We start from the raw sequence: 14,339 nt of genomic DNA, 5'->3' as shown, positions 1-14,339 counted from the left end.
CTACATATAATATTGGTACACACACTTTACCGGGACAATAATGTTCAACAAATTATGCATTTTAAAATGATACCTCACAAAATTTGTCATAATTCTGCAAATTTTAATACTGCCAAATTGTGCCTGCGTATTGGTTCTCCAAACAGTGTGCGCTATTAAACAGCCAGAATATGCTACTGAATAGCCTTCAAATTTCTGAGCATATGGGTGAAGCTTCATATTCTCAACTCCAGGTGACTTCAACTCGACTTGAAGGTGTTCAGAATCACGTTGGTGTTCAGTACCACAAAGGATCAAAATTAGAATTAAAGTGAATTTTTTAATTAAACCTGTTTTCACTGGAAAATACTGATTCATCAAAATCTAACTATTCACATGAAATGGTCAATTAACGTTTTTTTACTAGACGTATTTTGAAAAATGTGTTTTAAATTTTTAAATGTTTCACTTTGACATTTTCAGAATGAAACATTCCAGTTTTCCAATCTGAAATGACTTTTCATTTTGAAATTTAAGATAATTAAAGTAAAAAAATAAAAGATGAAAATGGTTGAAATTGAAATGAAATATTTCAAAATTACTGAACTAAAATGTTTCAATTGACCTGAACTGGATTTTTTTTCCAGCATTTTGGTCCATGAAAATTTTCAAGATTTTAACTTTTTATCCCAATTTGGGACCAGTACATTTTTAGATATCTTAGAAAAAAATTGCAGGACAGGAAAGCTTTCCCTAATCAACTGTACCCAAAACAATAGCTTTTGGAGTTCTCTGTCTCAGTAAACTTTATGGGGAAAGGACTGTGTTTCTGTCTTCTGAGTCCTCTGCTTTTGAGGGTTTAAGTCAGATATTTTACATTGTTGTACATACATTTTTGGTGGTTTATTATAATAAATCAGACCAAGAAAACAAACAGTATTCTCAAAGGATTAATTCAATAATTCCCCTGTAATATTGCTCTGCACTTCCAAAATGATAAATTACTTTAATTGATATTTCAAATGAAGCATTGATTAGATAAAAAGCTTATGGATTTCTTTTTAGTGAAGTGTGGAATCTCTGCCTGCATCTTAAAACCACAAAACTGCAACATGTTAATTATTACCAGGCTATTGTTTTCTTGTGGTGTACCAGTGGTGTTCTATATTGATTGCAAAATAAGTCTTACATATCCTATTCCAGCAAACAAATAAGCCTTAAATTTTAAACTCTCATTTAAAGTCATTTTTCAAAAGAAAGGAGGAAATATTCTGATTTCATAAGTATAGCAGCAGTACAGTGTATCTCAAGTTACTAAAAATGTGTCAGAAATTGCAACAAATAATTAGTTTTCTAAATTACAAGTGGTGCTATTTTTATAAAACATAAAAATTAAAATATATAAACGGTTATTTTTTGGGTTTTTTTGCCATAAACTTTTGGTGTTTTAAAACCTCTTGCCGCCCCTCACCCAAAGTGCTTCTTTGGACAGATAGGAAGCATTAATAGACCGACAGGATTTTACAACTGGCACAAGTGGGTGGAATCAGAATGCAAATGATAAATTTATGAAAATTAGTATCATACAACTATATGAAAAGAGGTTCAAGATTTTGGCTGTCTTCCAAAACAGTCAGTTGTAGTGTCATGAAGTTTGCTAATTTCTTGATTCATCCCTGTATGAAAAAATATTAAAGCTAGTCCATTCAAACAGTCTGCTGTCATTGTAACATGTTTCACACACCCTTATCCTTTCCATGATCCTCTGGTTTTGGCTGTGAGGGATAAGATTCCCACAAATGCTGTTCTGGAGAAGGGTCACTGATCTTGATAAAGATGTGGTACTCCATAACATGTTAGTCTCACACAAAAATAGGAAAAAGTATAAGATATTAATTTATAAAAGGTTCAGTCCAACCAAAATCTTTTGTATTTGAGACAATGTAAACTTTTAAAATCCTTTACCCTTAAAATGTAATTTTTCCTTTTGAATAGGTAGAATGAAAAATTGGAATCCCAGGGCCAGTTCAAAGAAAAGAGGTCCTTAGCTAGCCTACTCAGACAGACACACACACACACATCCTTAGCCCAAACAAGAACACACACAATGACGCCAGCCTTTCAGGGAAGTAGGACATGGCCACACTGAGCATCTGAAGTGCCCACTTGTGTAGAATAAAGCCACTCCAAGCTATTCATATAGACTAGTTCATCTGCTCATCCGTCTCTTAGAAGGTAACAAAATGATTTATCCTAGAATACCAGGTTGACTTCCAATTAACAATGGACCAATGGAAAAATGGACTGTTTTTTTCCTCTGTGTAAACTGCTGTTTACATAATTTATCTGCATAATCTCAGGTATGGTCTGAGTTCTAAATTGCAAATTACTTTATGTACCTTACTGGGACACAAATTCCTTCGAGACAAAAATTAAATGACTGGGCAATAAAAGAATCAGAAATTGAGATGAGTGTTCAGGGAGGTTGTTGGTAAATACATATTAATTAAAATATATTAGAAAATATTACTTGTATATCTAAGGTTATAGAAAAATTGTATGATGTTATAAATCTGGTGTGCACAGTTTTTGTAATAGTATAATTATATTGATCATGAGTGTGATTTTTTTTTTAATGAAAGTTATACTTGTACAACCCCTAGTGCTAATGCAGTTATGCAGGTTTGGAAGTGTCATGTACCAGGATAGCTTATTCCTCTTCCCATATAGCAATTTGCTACATTAGTGTAAGCACAATTATACCAGTATAATTGTGTCACATTTAGCGCTTGTAAAACTTTAACTATGCCCATATAAATAAAGGTAACAACTTTTGTATGTAGACTATATTGTGTTATCTGAACAAAAGCATGCAAGCATGTAATTAATAATTGTACTAAACTATGTAATTCACGCAGAGTTCTATGTTATTTCCAGACTGCAGGTGCAGCTATTCATGCAACTTTAATGTTCTCTTAACTTAGGGGGGTGTGCGTGTGTGTGCTTAAATACACACACACACTGATCAGTTGTAAATTATTTTGTGTGTTTTTTTCTCTGTTCTTTATCTATTATACATAATGAATAACTAAATATTTTTCTAAGTTTTGAATTTTTCCTTTAGTGAATATGGAACAAAGGTGTTATTTATATTTACATATATATATATATATATTAATGAGCTGCCTGTACTCTAGATTTAAGTACAAAAAATACTGGGTCCTTTTATTTACTATTTAAAGAAAAACAACAAACATGTATAGACATGGAACCATGACTACAAAAGCAAAAAACCTTTTGAAAAAAAAGATATATAGTTTTATCTCTTGTTTACAGAAATTGGCTCAAAGTGGTAATTCATTTTAAGAAAAAGGACTTTTATGAGGGTTTTTAAATATCCCTATGCCCGTGTTTTATCCAGTTCTTCAGACACCGTACCACCAAAGAAGAAATTATACCCCTTTTAGCCTTCTTGACCTTAAAAACCCATTAGGTCATTGTTGTCAGGTTCATAATTGCTTTATTTACATTGCCAATAGAACTATTTACTGTACAATATTTCATGCTTGGGAAGCAGTGTGGACAAGTCAAAATCTTTACTGAAAGCAATAATTGAAAGTTACTGTAACTGAAGATAGGAGCAAGGCTCTACTCTTATTGCTGGGTTAAGGTTTTGCAATGAATGAACTGGATAATTTCTGGCTATTTATTTAATTGTGTGACACCCTCAACACAATGAGAATTATTTGCATTCCTTTTCACATGACATATTTAAGTCTATTCAGCTATGCCCATTTATACCAGCTCAGGATCTGGTCAGTGTATTTTACTGGTACTATCTTTAGCTTGACACTATGGCCCCAAAGACTTGGGCACATATATTCCCTTGACTTCAGATGAGAATATTAAAATGTCAGAAGTCATGCATCTGCATAAGACCTTGCAGGATTAAGATGTAAATTATATTTATTATTATTATTATTATTATTATTATTAAACAGGTGCATATGGACTTTCCATCCACTCTGTAAAAATCACATTTTCCATCATGCTAATTAGCAAGTGATGCAGGTTCTCAGAATGGAATTCTAATCTCTACAGCTGCATTAATTCATATATTCTGTATACCTTGTTTTTTTCCCTAGGTGAATTGTACCTAGCTTGAATTTTTCATGAAAATGGATATGAGTTCAAGAGACTGAACTTTCTGACAATTGAAAAGGTAATCAATGTTATGGTCCTCAGCTTATTATGATTCTGATAATCTTTGTTATGTTCCAAATGACAACAATAGATATTGTTTCCAAAAAGTCATCATTAAAAGAGAAAAAGGAGTGAAGAGACACTCTTGTCATCTTTGTTACTCTGTATGAATAATTTGTGAAAATATAGGTTTTCATGAACTCTGGGTTGAGTTTTTGAACTTTTTACTCTCACAGCTCTGAAAATTATTAGTAATAGTTCCTGAAAAAGAAAAAAACAAAAACACCCAAGTAGTAGGTATCTGACGATGCCTATCTGATTTCATTTCTGTAAACGACAAAGGGACTGACCCTTAAATGCAAAAAAGACTCCCATTGACATAAACAGTGCAAATTCCATGCGGTTACTACATGTATGAATAATAAGGAAGACAGTATTGAACCTAGAGAAGTATATTATTTTCTTGCTATAAAGGCATAATGATTACTATTGACAAGGGAATTTTATATGTGCATCAATGGAAAATAGACATATAAGATCAGAGCCTCATCTGATGTAAATTACTAAAGTCAATTAATTAACAACTACTGAGCATGTTGCCCATAGAATCTAGACATTTGGTACTTAGGGAAATAGACCCAGGATTCTAATGAGCTTTGTTTTTTTTATCTTACGTGTTCTGTTATGCTTGAGAATACCCTTTGAAAAAAAATAGCCTTCAGTTATAGGCCAAGGAGGTAAAACTTCAGTAAAACAGATTTTAATGAGCTTATTTCTCATAGTTTATGATCATATGCTTTGAAACTGCAGAGGTACAGTGAGAAAAGTCCACTCTAGATAATCATACTCACCTTTCTCAAAGTTTCCACTTAAATATTTTAAAACTTATTTTCAAAACAACAACAACAACACTAATAAAATAATAATAGCAGCTAATAAAAATATTAGTGAGCACAGTGAGATAGGCTATGAAATGTCACAGACAGTGCTAGGCATCACTGCCTCCTGGTCTCATTTGACCCACCCTTATACAGAGTCCTGGGTACCAGGGCACACTTATATCCACTGTAACCCGCAGGTCCTTTTCTGCAGAACTACTGCTTAGCCTGTCAGTCTCCAGTCTGGAGCTGTGCATGGGATTCTGTCCTAAGTGCAGGACTCTGTCCTTGTTGAACCTCATCAGATTTCTTTTGACCCAATCCTCCAGTTTGTCTAGAGCACTCTGTATCCTATCCCTACCTTCCAGGGTATCTACCACTGCCCCTAGCTTAGAGTCATCTGCAAACTTGCTGAGGGTGCAATCTACCCCATCCTCCAGATAATTAATGAAGATGTTGAACAAAACCAGCCCTAGGATCGACCCTTGGGGCACTCCGCTTGTGACCGGCTGCCAGCTAGACATGGAGCCATTGATCACTACCTGTTGATCCCCATGATCTAGCCTGCTCTCTATCCATTTTATAGTCATTCATCCAACCCATATTTCTTTAACTTGCTGATAAAAGTACTGTGGGAGACTGTATCAAAAGCTTTGCTAAAGTCCAGGTTTATCACATCCACCGCTTTCCGCACATCCACAGAGCCAGTCACCTTTTCATAGAAGGCAATCAGGTTGGTCAGGCATGACTTGTCCTTGGTGAATCCATGTTGACTGTTCCTGATCACCTGCCTCTCTTCCTCTCTTCTCTATACTAAAATAATTCACACGTGTTATTTTGATTGCGCATGTTTCAATTCAAATGGATGCAACAATATAGCGTTTCTTTGAAGAGCATTGTTTGACAGAGTACGTTCATTTCAGATTAAGCCTTATATAATTTCTTAAGTCAAAAATGGATAAACTTCTTAATTGCATAAGAAAAGCACAGGAAGGAAAAACAGAACAGTCTACAGAAAAAACCAGAAAGTGCAAAGTGACAAAACGTTCGTAAGTATAGAGATGATTCCTTGCAGTTTATATTTACATGTTTGGGTCATGAAGATAAACAGAAACCCAAATGCGTAATTTGTCTGGAGGAGCTCTCCAATGAATGTATGAAATTGTCTTTATTAAAAAAGGCACTTGGAAACTAAACATTCAAGTTTAGTTGGAAAACCAATTGAATACTTTGAAAGAAGGCTTGCAAATTTCAAACCACAAAGGAAGTGTTCACTCGTACCTTAACAGTTTCTGAGAGTGCTCTGAAGGCCTCATATCTGATATCGCACCGGATTGCCAAATGCAAAAAACCACATATGATTGATGAATCTTTGATTATCTCGGCTAAAGTGAACATCTGTAAAGTAATGTTTGGCAGCGAGCAAGTAAGTCAAGTAAAAAAGATACCATATTCAGATAACACTATTTCTAGATGAATTTTTGAATTGGCACTTGACATAGAGACGCAGGTAATAGAGAGATTGGAAACAGTTTCTGCATATGCACTCCAGGTTGATGAATTCACAGACGTGGGAAATCAAGCTCAGTTGTTAGTATTTATTCACTATGTTTGGGAAAAGAAGTTGGTTGAAGTTTTTTGTTGTTGTCTTACACTGCCAAAACAAACAACAGGAGCAGATATTTTTGAAATACTTAACCAGTACATAATCACGAAAGACCTTTCGTGGGACAGCTGTATCGGTATTTGCAAAGACAGGGCAAGGGATATGACTTGCAATAAAAGTGGTTTGATAGCAAGAATAAAGCAGTTAGCACCGAATGCAGTTTCAACTTGTACTTCAGTGAAATGGAAGACTCTTAAAAACCGACAGGGATTAGATCAGAGATCCATTTTCAAATGCTACCAACAAGGAAATGTTGCACTGTCTAAATGTTAAGGAAGAGGACAAACTGATTGAATTTAGTAGTGACCATTTCTTGCATCAGAAGCATCAGAGTTGTGGATGAAACATCTCAAAGTTTTGGATGTATATCTCAACTGAATTCCCACAGCTTACCTGGAAAGCAATGAAAATTCTGCTACCATTTGCAACCACCTATCTATGTGAGTCTGGATGTTCTGCCTTGGCTGCAATTAAAAGAAAGCATAGAGCAAAACTGGATGTGAAGGATGAGATGACAGTTTGCCTTTTTGACATTGTACCAAGGATTGATGCGCTATGCAAGGCTCAAGTGCCCCATTGAAATGGTAAGTTTTAACTAAATATATCAAATTATACCAGATTTAAGCAGATTTTTGTGATTATTTTATGGTTAATATTTTTGATGTTGTAAATACTAAAGAGCACTCCTAATTTAGATGGACATAAAGTAACATGATAAACATTTACTGCTGGTTTCACAGACTCTGATTAGCTCTACTCTTGGACCCTTACCTAAAGTAAGATTGAATAGTCCAAGATTAGTACTAATCAGGGACTGTGAAACTAGCCAATACAGTGCAGAATATATGTGCATCCAAAGTTGTAATTAACAGCTTTAAGAACTACTGTTTGGAATTTTGTCCTAACGTAACAGTGTCAGTTCTGTTGTGATGTAAATTATGTATTAAATACACAAAGAAAATGTGTTAATCAGGCCATTATGCCTTTTATTGAACCATGGTACCATCAGGTAGAGTGAAAACCATGAAGAGATACATCAGGTGAAGCCTTGAGACCATTGGGGTACAATTTCTAAAAAAGGTTGAAAACCCCTGCTATAATCTATTGGTCAATCTATCATGGCTAATCCTATCATGATCCTAAGCAAAAGGAATAGAATGACCAGCCAAGAAACAGAATGCTGGATATATTAAGGATAACAGAGTGATTCTTATACAATTACTTATCTATCATGTTTCATCAACAATATTGACAGCAAAATGTATATGGCTTCTAATGTCAAAAAGCCCCAAACAGAACTGGATGTTTTGTTAAAATTTAATTTCTCTCTATAGGTTCTTATACCATGCCCTTCATCTGATACCTGAAAAACTTTGTAATTACAGTTCTATTCAAATTGTGGTACTAGTTTGAACCCCTTATGTACCAAGAATTTGGGGGGAATTTCAGATTTGCTTTTAAAAATTATTTTAAAAAGGCACTGAGACAAACCTTTGTAATGCTTGATACCCTCAGAAAATCCAAGTCTAACAACATTTTTAATTAATACAGAAGGTCTTTGAGTGTGATGTATCTGAATATCGTAAGACAGAAATGATGACATTCTCCCACACATGTTTTTTCACACTACTATAGTATCCAAAGCACGGAGGCACTCAAATCCTTAATAGTGACATGAAATCCTCAAAACCTAGAGTCAATTCAATTCCAAGATTTCTAGACTTTTTGAGGCCCCCTTTCTCAGGGTTATAGGTTGGAAAAGAGGGGTTTTTTTTTCATGGGAAGGAGAAACAAGGCCAGGGAGGGAGGGAAACTAGAGCTTAACACAGTTATAATGGGAAGGAAAGCAGAGGTAGTTATGTTGGGAGTCAGGGATATTTACCCAAACTGATCTGAACTTCTACGGGCTTAGGTTCAGTTTGGAGAATGGGTAAAGCTTCCAGACAGTTCTTGTGTTTTCCAGATTAGCTTGCTGACCCCAGATCTTACAAATAATTGTGATGTCAAAATTTGTTATGAAAACAGAAAATGCCATAATAGCACTACATTATTGCAATTTTGATTTGTGCAATAGTATTAAGATGCTCTTAATATAATCCTAATATTATCTGCAGACTCCATACTTTATATAGAGATAGAAAAGAGACTCTGTACTTTTAAAAGAGAGAGAGATTATCTAGCCTATGCCATTACTAGGCTCTATATGCCAGGACTGTTTGGCACAATGATTTCCAGTGCTTTACCATGAAACTTCAAATATTTCCTTGTGAGACATTGCTAAGATATTTCACGTTCAAATGTTTGACTGTCAGTATTTCTTGATATTGAATCTAAATTTTCCATTATCTAATTGTATCCTGTCACTCCTATCTATGGTCTCGTGCACCCTCTAAAAAAATAATTCCTTTCCTTTCTTGTTTATATCCCTCCAGCACTTGTAAATGGTTGTACCTAGGAATGGTGCAATTATTCATTAGGAACAAATCAACTGATGAATTTAGACTTTTTTTTTTTATATTTACCAATTGCCTGCAAAATTATTCTAATTTCTGTGAATGTGTTTGTTATAAATAAGTATGTGCCAGAAACTTTGGACAAAAACTGATCAGCCTATTGCTTCTTTTGTTAACTATTCATTTTGACTGTTATTTTCTAAGTATGGTGCCTAATTTGTTGGCAAAGTTACACTGATAGTATTCCTATTTTTTGATTAAGGCTGCAACTTTTTAAACAGAAGAACTCTAACTCGTGAATATTGAATACGAATGGCATTTTTTTGCATGCAGAACTGAGTATTTTTATAGAGAACAGTAATTTCCTAAACATTTGTATGAAAAAAAACCCTCCTTGCATGAACATTCATTAGCAGGGAATATTAAGGAGCATAAATATGGTTTAAATAAACAGCTGTTCAAAATTGAAACAAATGTTCACTAATTATATTTTGTAATATTTTCTCAACACTGGTCTTTATGCACCCTTTACCCTTTAGTTATCACTTAGCCAAGCTATACTCATGAAGCTCTTTTAATCCTTCCTCATAACTCTGCTTACAACTGCCACGTATAAAATGTTTTTTTTTCTCCTACTACTCGGGAAGTAGATATTACTGCAAGCAGAGGAAATTGGCATAGCTCTATTCCCAAACTGTTTGCCTGTAATTAACTGAAGCAGTGCAGATCCAAACCACTGCATTCATCTATCCCCTATGTTAAGAAGAAGTTCCCAAAAACAGCACGACTGACTTACATTATCCAAATTTACTGCCATCTCTTGAGAGTTTGAATTCTCAGTGAGAAATCAAATTCTTGATACCAAAAATCTGAGGATTAATGTTGTCAAACTGGTTGCATTACTACATTAATCCACCATGCAGGTTAATATAGCTACATTTAATCTGGTTGAGTGACTTCAGTAATTTAATATAGACTATAACCTTACAAAAGTGAAACCAGCAAGTGAATAACAGGATCATCCATATAGTAAATTGGGAAACATAGTAACACAGGAGTAGATAATCAAAATGATAATGGTCCTTTTTTATTGGTGAAATGTTTGGTGGCCACAAACAAAGCCAACAAAAATCTGTAAAAGTTTTTTTATGATCTGTGGAGTTCTGTAAGAAGATTAAATGTCCAAACATTTTGTTAATTTATCTAAAATACTTGAATGCTTCTACCCTCACAATGGATACTAACCATCCAATATACAATATACACAGAGTTGCACAAATGTGAGCATCTGCTGTCATCTGATCTCACCAAGTAGAAAAACGATGCAAATATAGCGTATGGAAATCAATTCCATACAATTTCTGATAGGATGCCATGATGGGTTTTCATAACATGAATGCCAAGATCTATGTTTATACAGACAGCAGTCACTTCCTTGGACCCTGGTCAGATATGAGGCACAATAATAAGTGCTTGTAGAAAGCAAGGTCATAGAAATAGTAGGTAAAATGTTTAGTAGGTTAGAAATTAGTGTACTGGATGATAATGTCTCAAATTACACACTCATTAATCTCTAGCTGTCTAATCTGATTTCAACTCAAATTGATAACAATGATTAAATCATTGCCCACAGACACTTGCTTATGGTCTATGTGAAATATGCTGGTCATATCTTAAGTGGTCAAGAGTCCATCACACCATCAACCAACACCGACACAATCATCAAAGTCATCAAAGTCACGCAAATCTCAGCAGAAAAGCTATGAATAGAATGGACATGTAGTCTGATATACATCAGTGCAGTCTAAGCTCCAGAAGTGATCCTTCCAGAACACAACTATAGCACATTGTAGTGAAGCACCCAGTAGCAGCACTGACCCTGCTGTATTTCTACTAAAGATGAATTGAGGCCTTCAGTTTTCAGAGATGCAATCTGGAAACTTTCCCTAAGCACTAATAAACAAATAAAAAACCTACAAAAGAGGACTTAATTTATTATTTCCACTTTAATATATGCAATTTAGAGTTACCTGGTGTACATTTTGTGTGATGACCACTATACTCTGTCTTATTGATCAAGATCTAGTAAACGGCTTGATAAAAGTAAGCCAATTTTTTTAAAAAAATTTAAAAGCTGCAATATACTTATACAGACAATAATCCTAATGCATCACACAGATTATTTAAAAAAAAAAAAAAAAAAGGGACTGGCATTTTGCTATCATTGAAGTAATTAAAAGGAAAACAATCAGAAGGGCATTATTGTACAAATCTTCCACTGGTTAAAAATCTGAAAAAAAATCTGAAAAATACCTGAACATTTTCTTTGCCGTCTATTTCAAATGAGTAAAGTTACATGATGAAACGTGAAGTGATTTCCACAAGTTCTTCCTTAATAAAAATGTTTATTTAACTAATTTGCTGTGTTTTGGTCAATTTTATTGACTGCAGAAAGCTTATTTTCACCTTGTAAATCTAAATTCATCTACATTAGAATCTCATTTATTTCATATAAAAGATAGCAAGGAATATAATATGTTTTAAAACGGGAAATATTTAGAGAAATATCACAAAGCAAAGAAATCAGGTAATTCATCTATTGTAATATTTTTCCTTTTTGTAAATAAATGTTTACACCCTGAAAATATTTTTCTTTACTTTATTAAAATACATCTAGATGATTTATTAAAATTGCTTTTCAAAGAGATTTCAGTTCTCACATTTCAGAATGCCAACCATACAAAAAACTAGTAATTATTTCTTTAATATTTTTACTTGCAGCAGATTCTGCTAAAGATACAGTGGTCCTTTAGATCCAGATACAGTAAGAGAACATCTGCATTTTTACAGTTTACATATCTCTGTGTATTTGCTTCACTTTATCAAATTATTTTTTTCATGGTCCTAGATGAATAATCCAGATTTTCATATAACTATTTTTAAAGTCTGTAGTTGCAAAACCCATTAAAACCTATTTCAGTCAGCAAAATACATGAGGACTTCTTATGTTAGTAGAAAATTCAAATTAGGCCTAAAATATAAGAGTTCAGGATTGTCAGACTTTTTAAAAAAATTATTATTTAGATCATTCTAGTTTTCCCTTGTGTTATAAAAATTCTCATTCCATAATCTTATACTTTTCTACAAATATTTGGATATTAACAATACTTGTTATGAAATGATTGATTCACCAATTCCCTCCTGATGCTATCTAGAAGTAGTTTACTGTAAGACTATTGCAAATGTCATTTAATAAATTCATTATACTTTGACATAATGTACTCTTAACAAGTGGACAGTTGTTAGTTCTGTTATGAGTAAATAAAAGCTGGGTGAAGCTTTCTCATTAAAAAAAAGCCCTTGACATTCTGTTAACATATCAGTATAACATTCTTTACAGAAAATGCTTCAACATTTTATGCAAAGCGGATACGCAAAGGTGCATTCTAAAGATAAGTCAATAGTTTTTATTTAAGTAAAACTCTTTAGTTCTCAGCACAATCTAGCAGTATTAGATTATTGAAAGGCTAGGCTTTGATCTGACAAATTCCTTGCAGTACCTGATCCAATATGTACTTTCCGTTAGCTATAAACAGTCTAATTAAAATACTGACAGTTAAAGGATTCATAAAAGTGATTGAGAGGAAAGAAAACCAAATAAACAGATAAGAAGTGGAACTAATTTTAAAGGTACTATGTACTTGTGATGCTCCTAACTTCTTTTGTAGTTCACTGTGAAAAGTCAACCATCTAAAATGTGGAAATCTTTTTTTCTTTGTTTGAGATGTATTTGTATTACACTATTTTTAACAGAGAATAAAGGATGCTTTGTGCAGAACTATAGCTCTTAAAAAAAAAAAAAAAAACTGTAACAGAAAAAATTCCAAAGCTCAGCCTATTTAATCATGATTACAAGATGCAAAATTCTTTCCACAGTACAAACTGAATGATTATTTACAAATGAACTTTGGCAGGTAATTTCATCCCGTACTCCACCCACATTCTAACATTTCAATCCCAATCTTACTGCCAGTGAAATCAATTGGACTTTTGCCATTGACAACAATGGGAGCAAGATCAGTCCTGTGCCTGGAAGGTTTTGGTTACCAGAATTTGGGTCATTTCAATTTAAAGAGGATTACAAACAAGAAGGGACAATTTCTGCCCTCATTTCTGCCCACCTTATTTCATCAATGCATGGGCACAACACAGGGCAGATTTTAGGACGCTGCTTAAGTATGTCCATGAATAATAAGCTTTTCAGATCGAAAGAAAACAAGAAAGAAGCAAACTGTAAAAACACTTTCTATTTAACCTAACAGAGGGCCCAGTCCTACAGTCCTTCCACAGAAACCCAGTGAGAGGTCCACATGTGTAGCAGCTGCAAAATTGCTTCCACCATATGAACAGTGCAACTGACATGGCAAAATATGGAGGGCTAGATTATGCCTTTGCTCAATGCTCTGTGTTAACGGATAGGGTATAACTATGCTGCACTAGGAGCAGTTTGAGGAAAAAAATTGTATTTTAGGCTTGTCTCCACTGTGAGTCAGTGTGCAGTTAACTAATGTACTGTAGATTCACAATCTGGTTTGCCATTCACTAACTCACTGTGGAGACAAGCCCTTAGAGATTCCCACTTACTCCTCTGTCTTTGCACAGCTCCTTCCCTGCTCCCCAGCTTGTTCTTGGGAAGATGAATCTTACTGCAGCCTTTAAATGGATGCAGGTCTTTTCCCCTTTTGCACACAGCTCATATGTACTGGATGGTGCAGTGAAGGCATGGTGGCAACTTTGTCTAGTCCCTCTTTTTGGCGGGAGGGGAATGCACCTCCTGTTCTCCATCCTTCACTCCATCCATGATGCATGGAACATTGGCACAACTGCTCAGGAGTATATGTAGGTTTTACTCCTCCTTGTTCCCCTATGTAGCTATGTTAAAGTGGACCATGCTCTGACCTGAAATGAGGTACCATTCCAGGAAGCTTGAAAAGGCATTTTGTTTTAATTGCAATTAAAGCGTATAGACATTTTCATGAAGGAAAAAATGACTTTCTTTTAAGTTCTCTAATTAACAATGGGCCCTATTCTGCAATCATAAATCAGACAAAATTCTATTGGGCTCTCTATTTAGTAGATGCTAAATTACATCTATAACAA

The sequence above is a fragment of the Emydura macquarii genome, unplaced genomic scaffold, assembly GCF_026122565.2.
Source record: "Emydura macquarii macquarii isolate MOO-44397 ecotype Brisbane River unplaced genomic scaffold, CSIRO-AGI_Emac_v2 contig_75, whole genome shotgun sequence".
NCBI lineage: Eukaryota > Metazoa > Chordata > Testudines > Chelidae > Emydura > Emydura macquarii.
The sequence above is the reverse complement of the archived record's forward strand: the minus strand, read 5'-3'. Positions refer to the sequence as shown.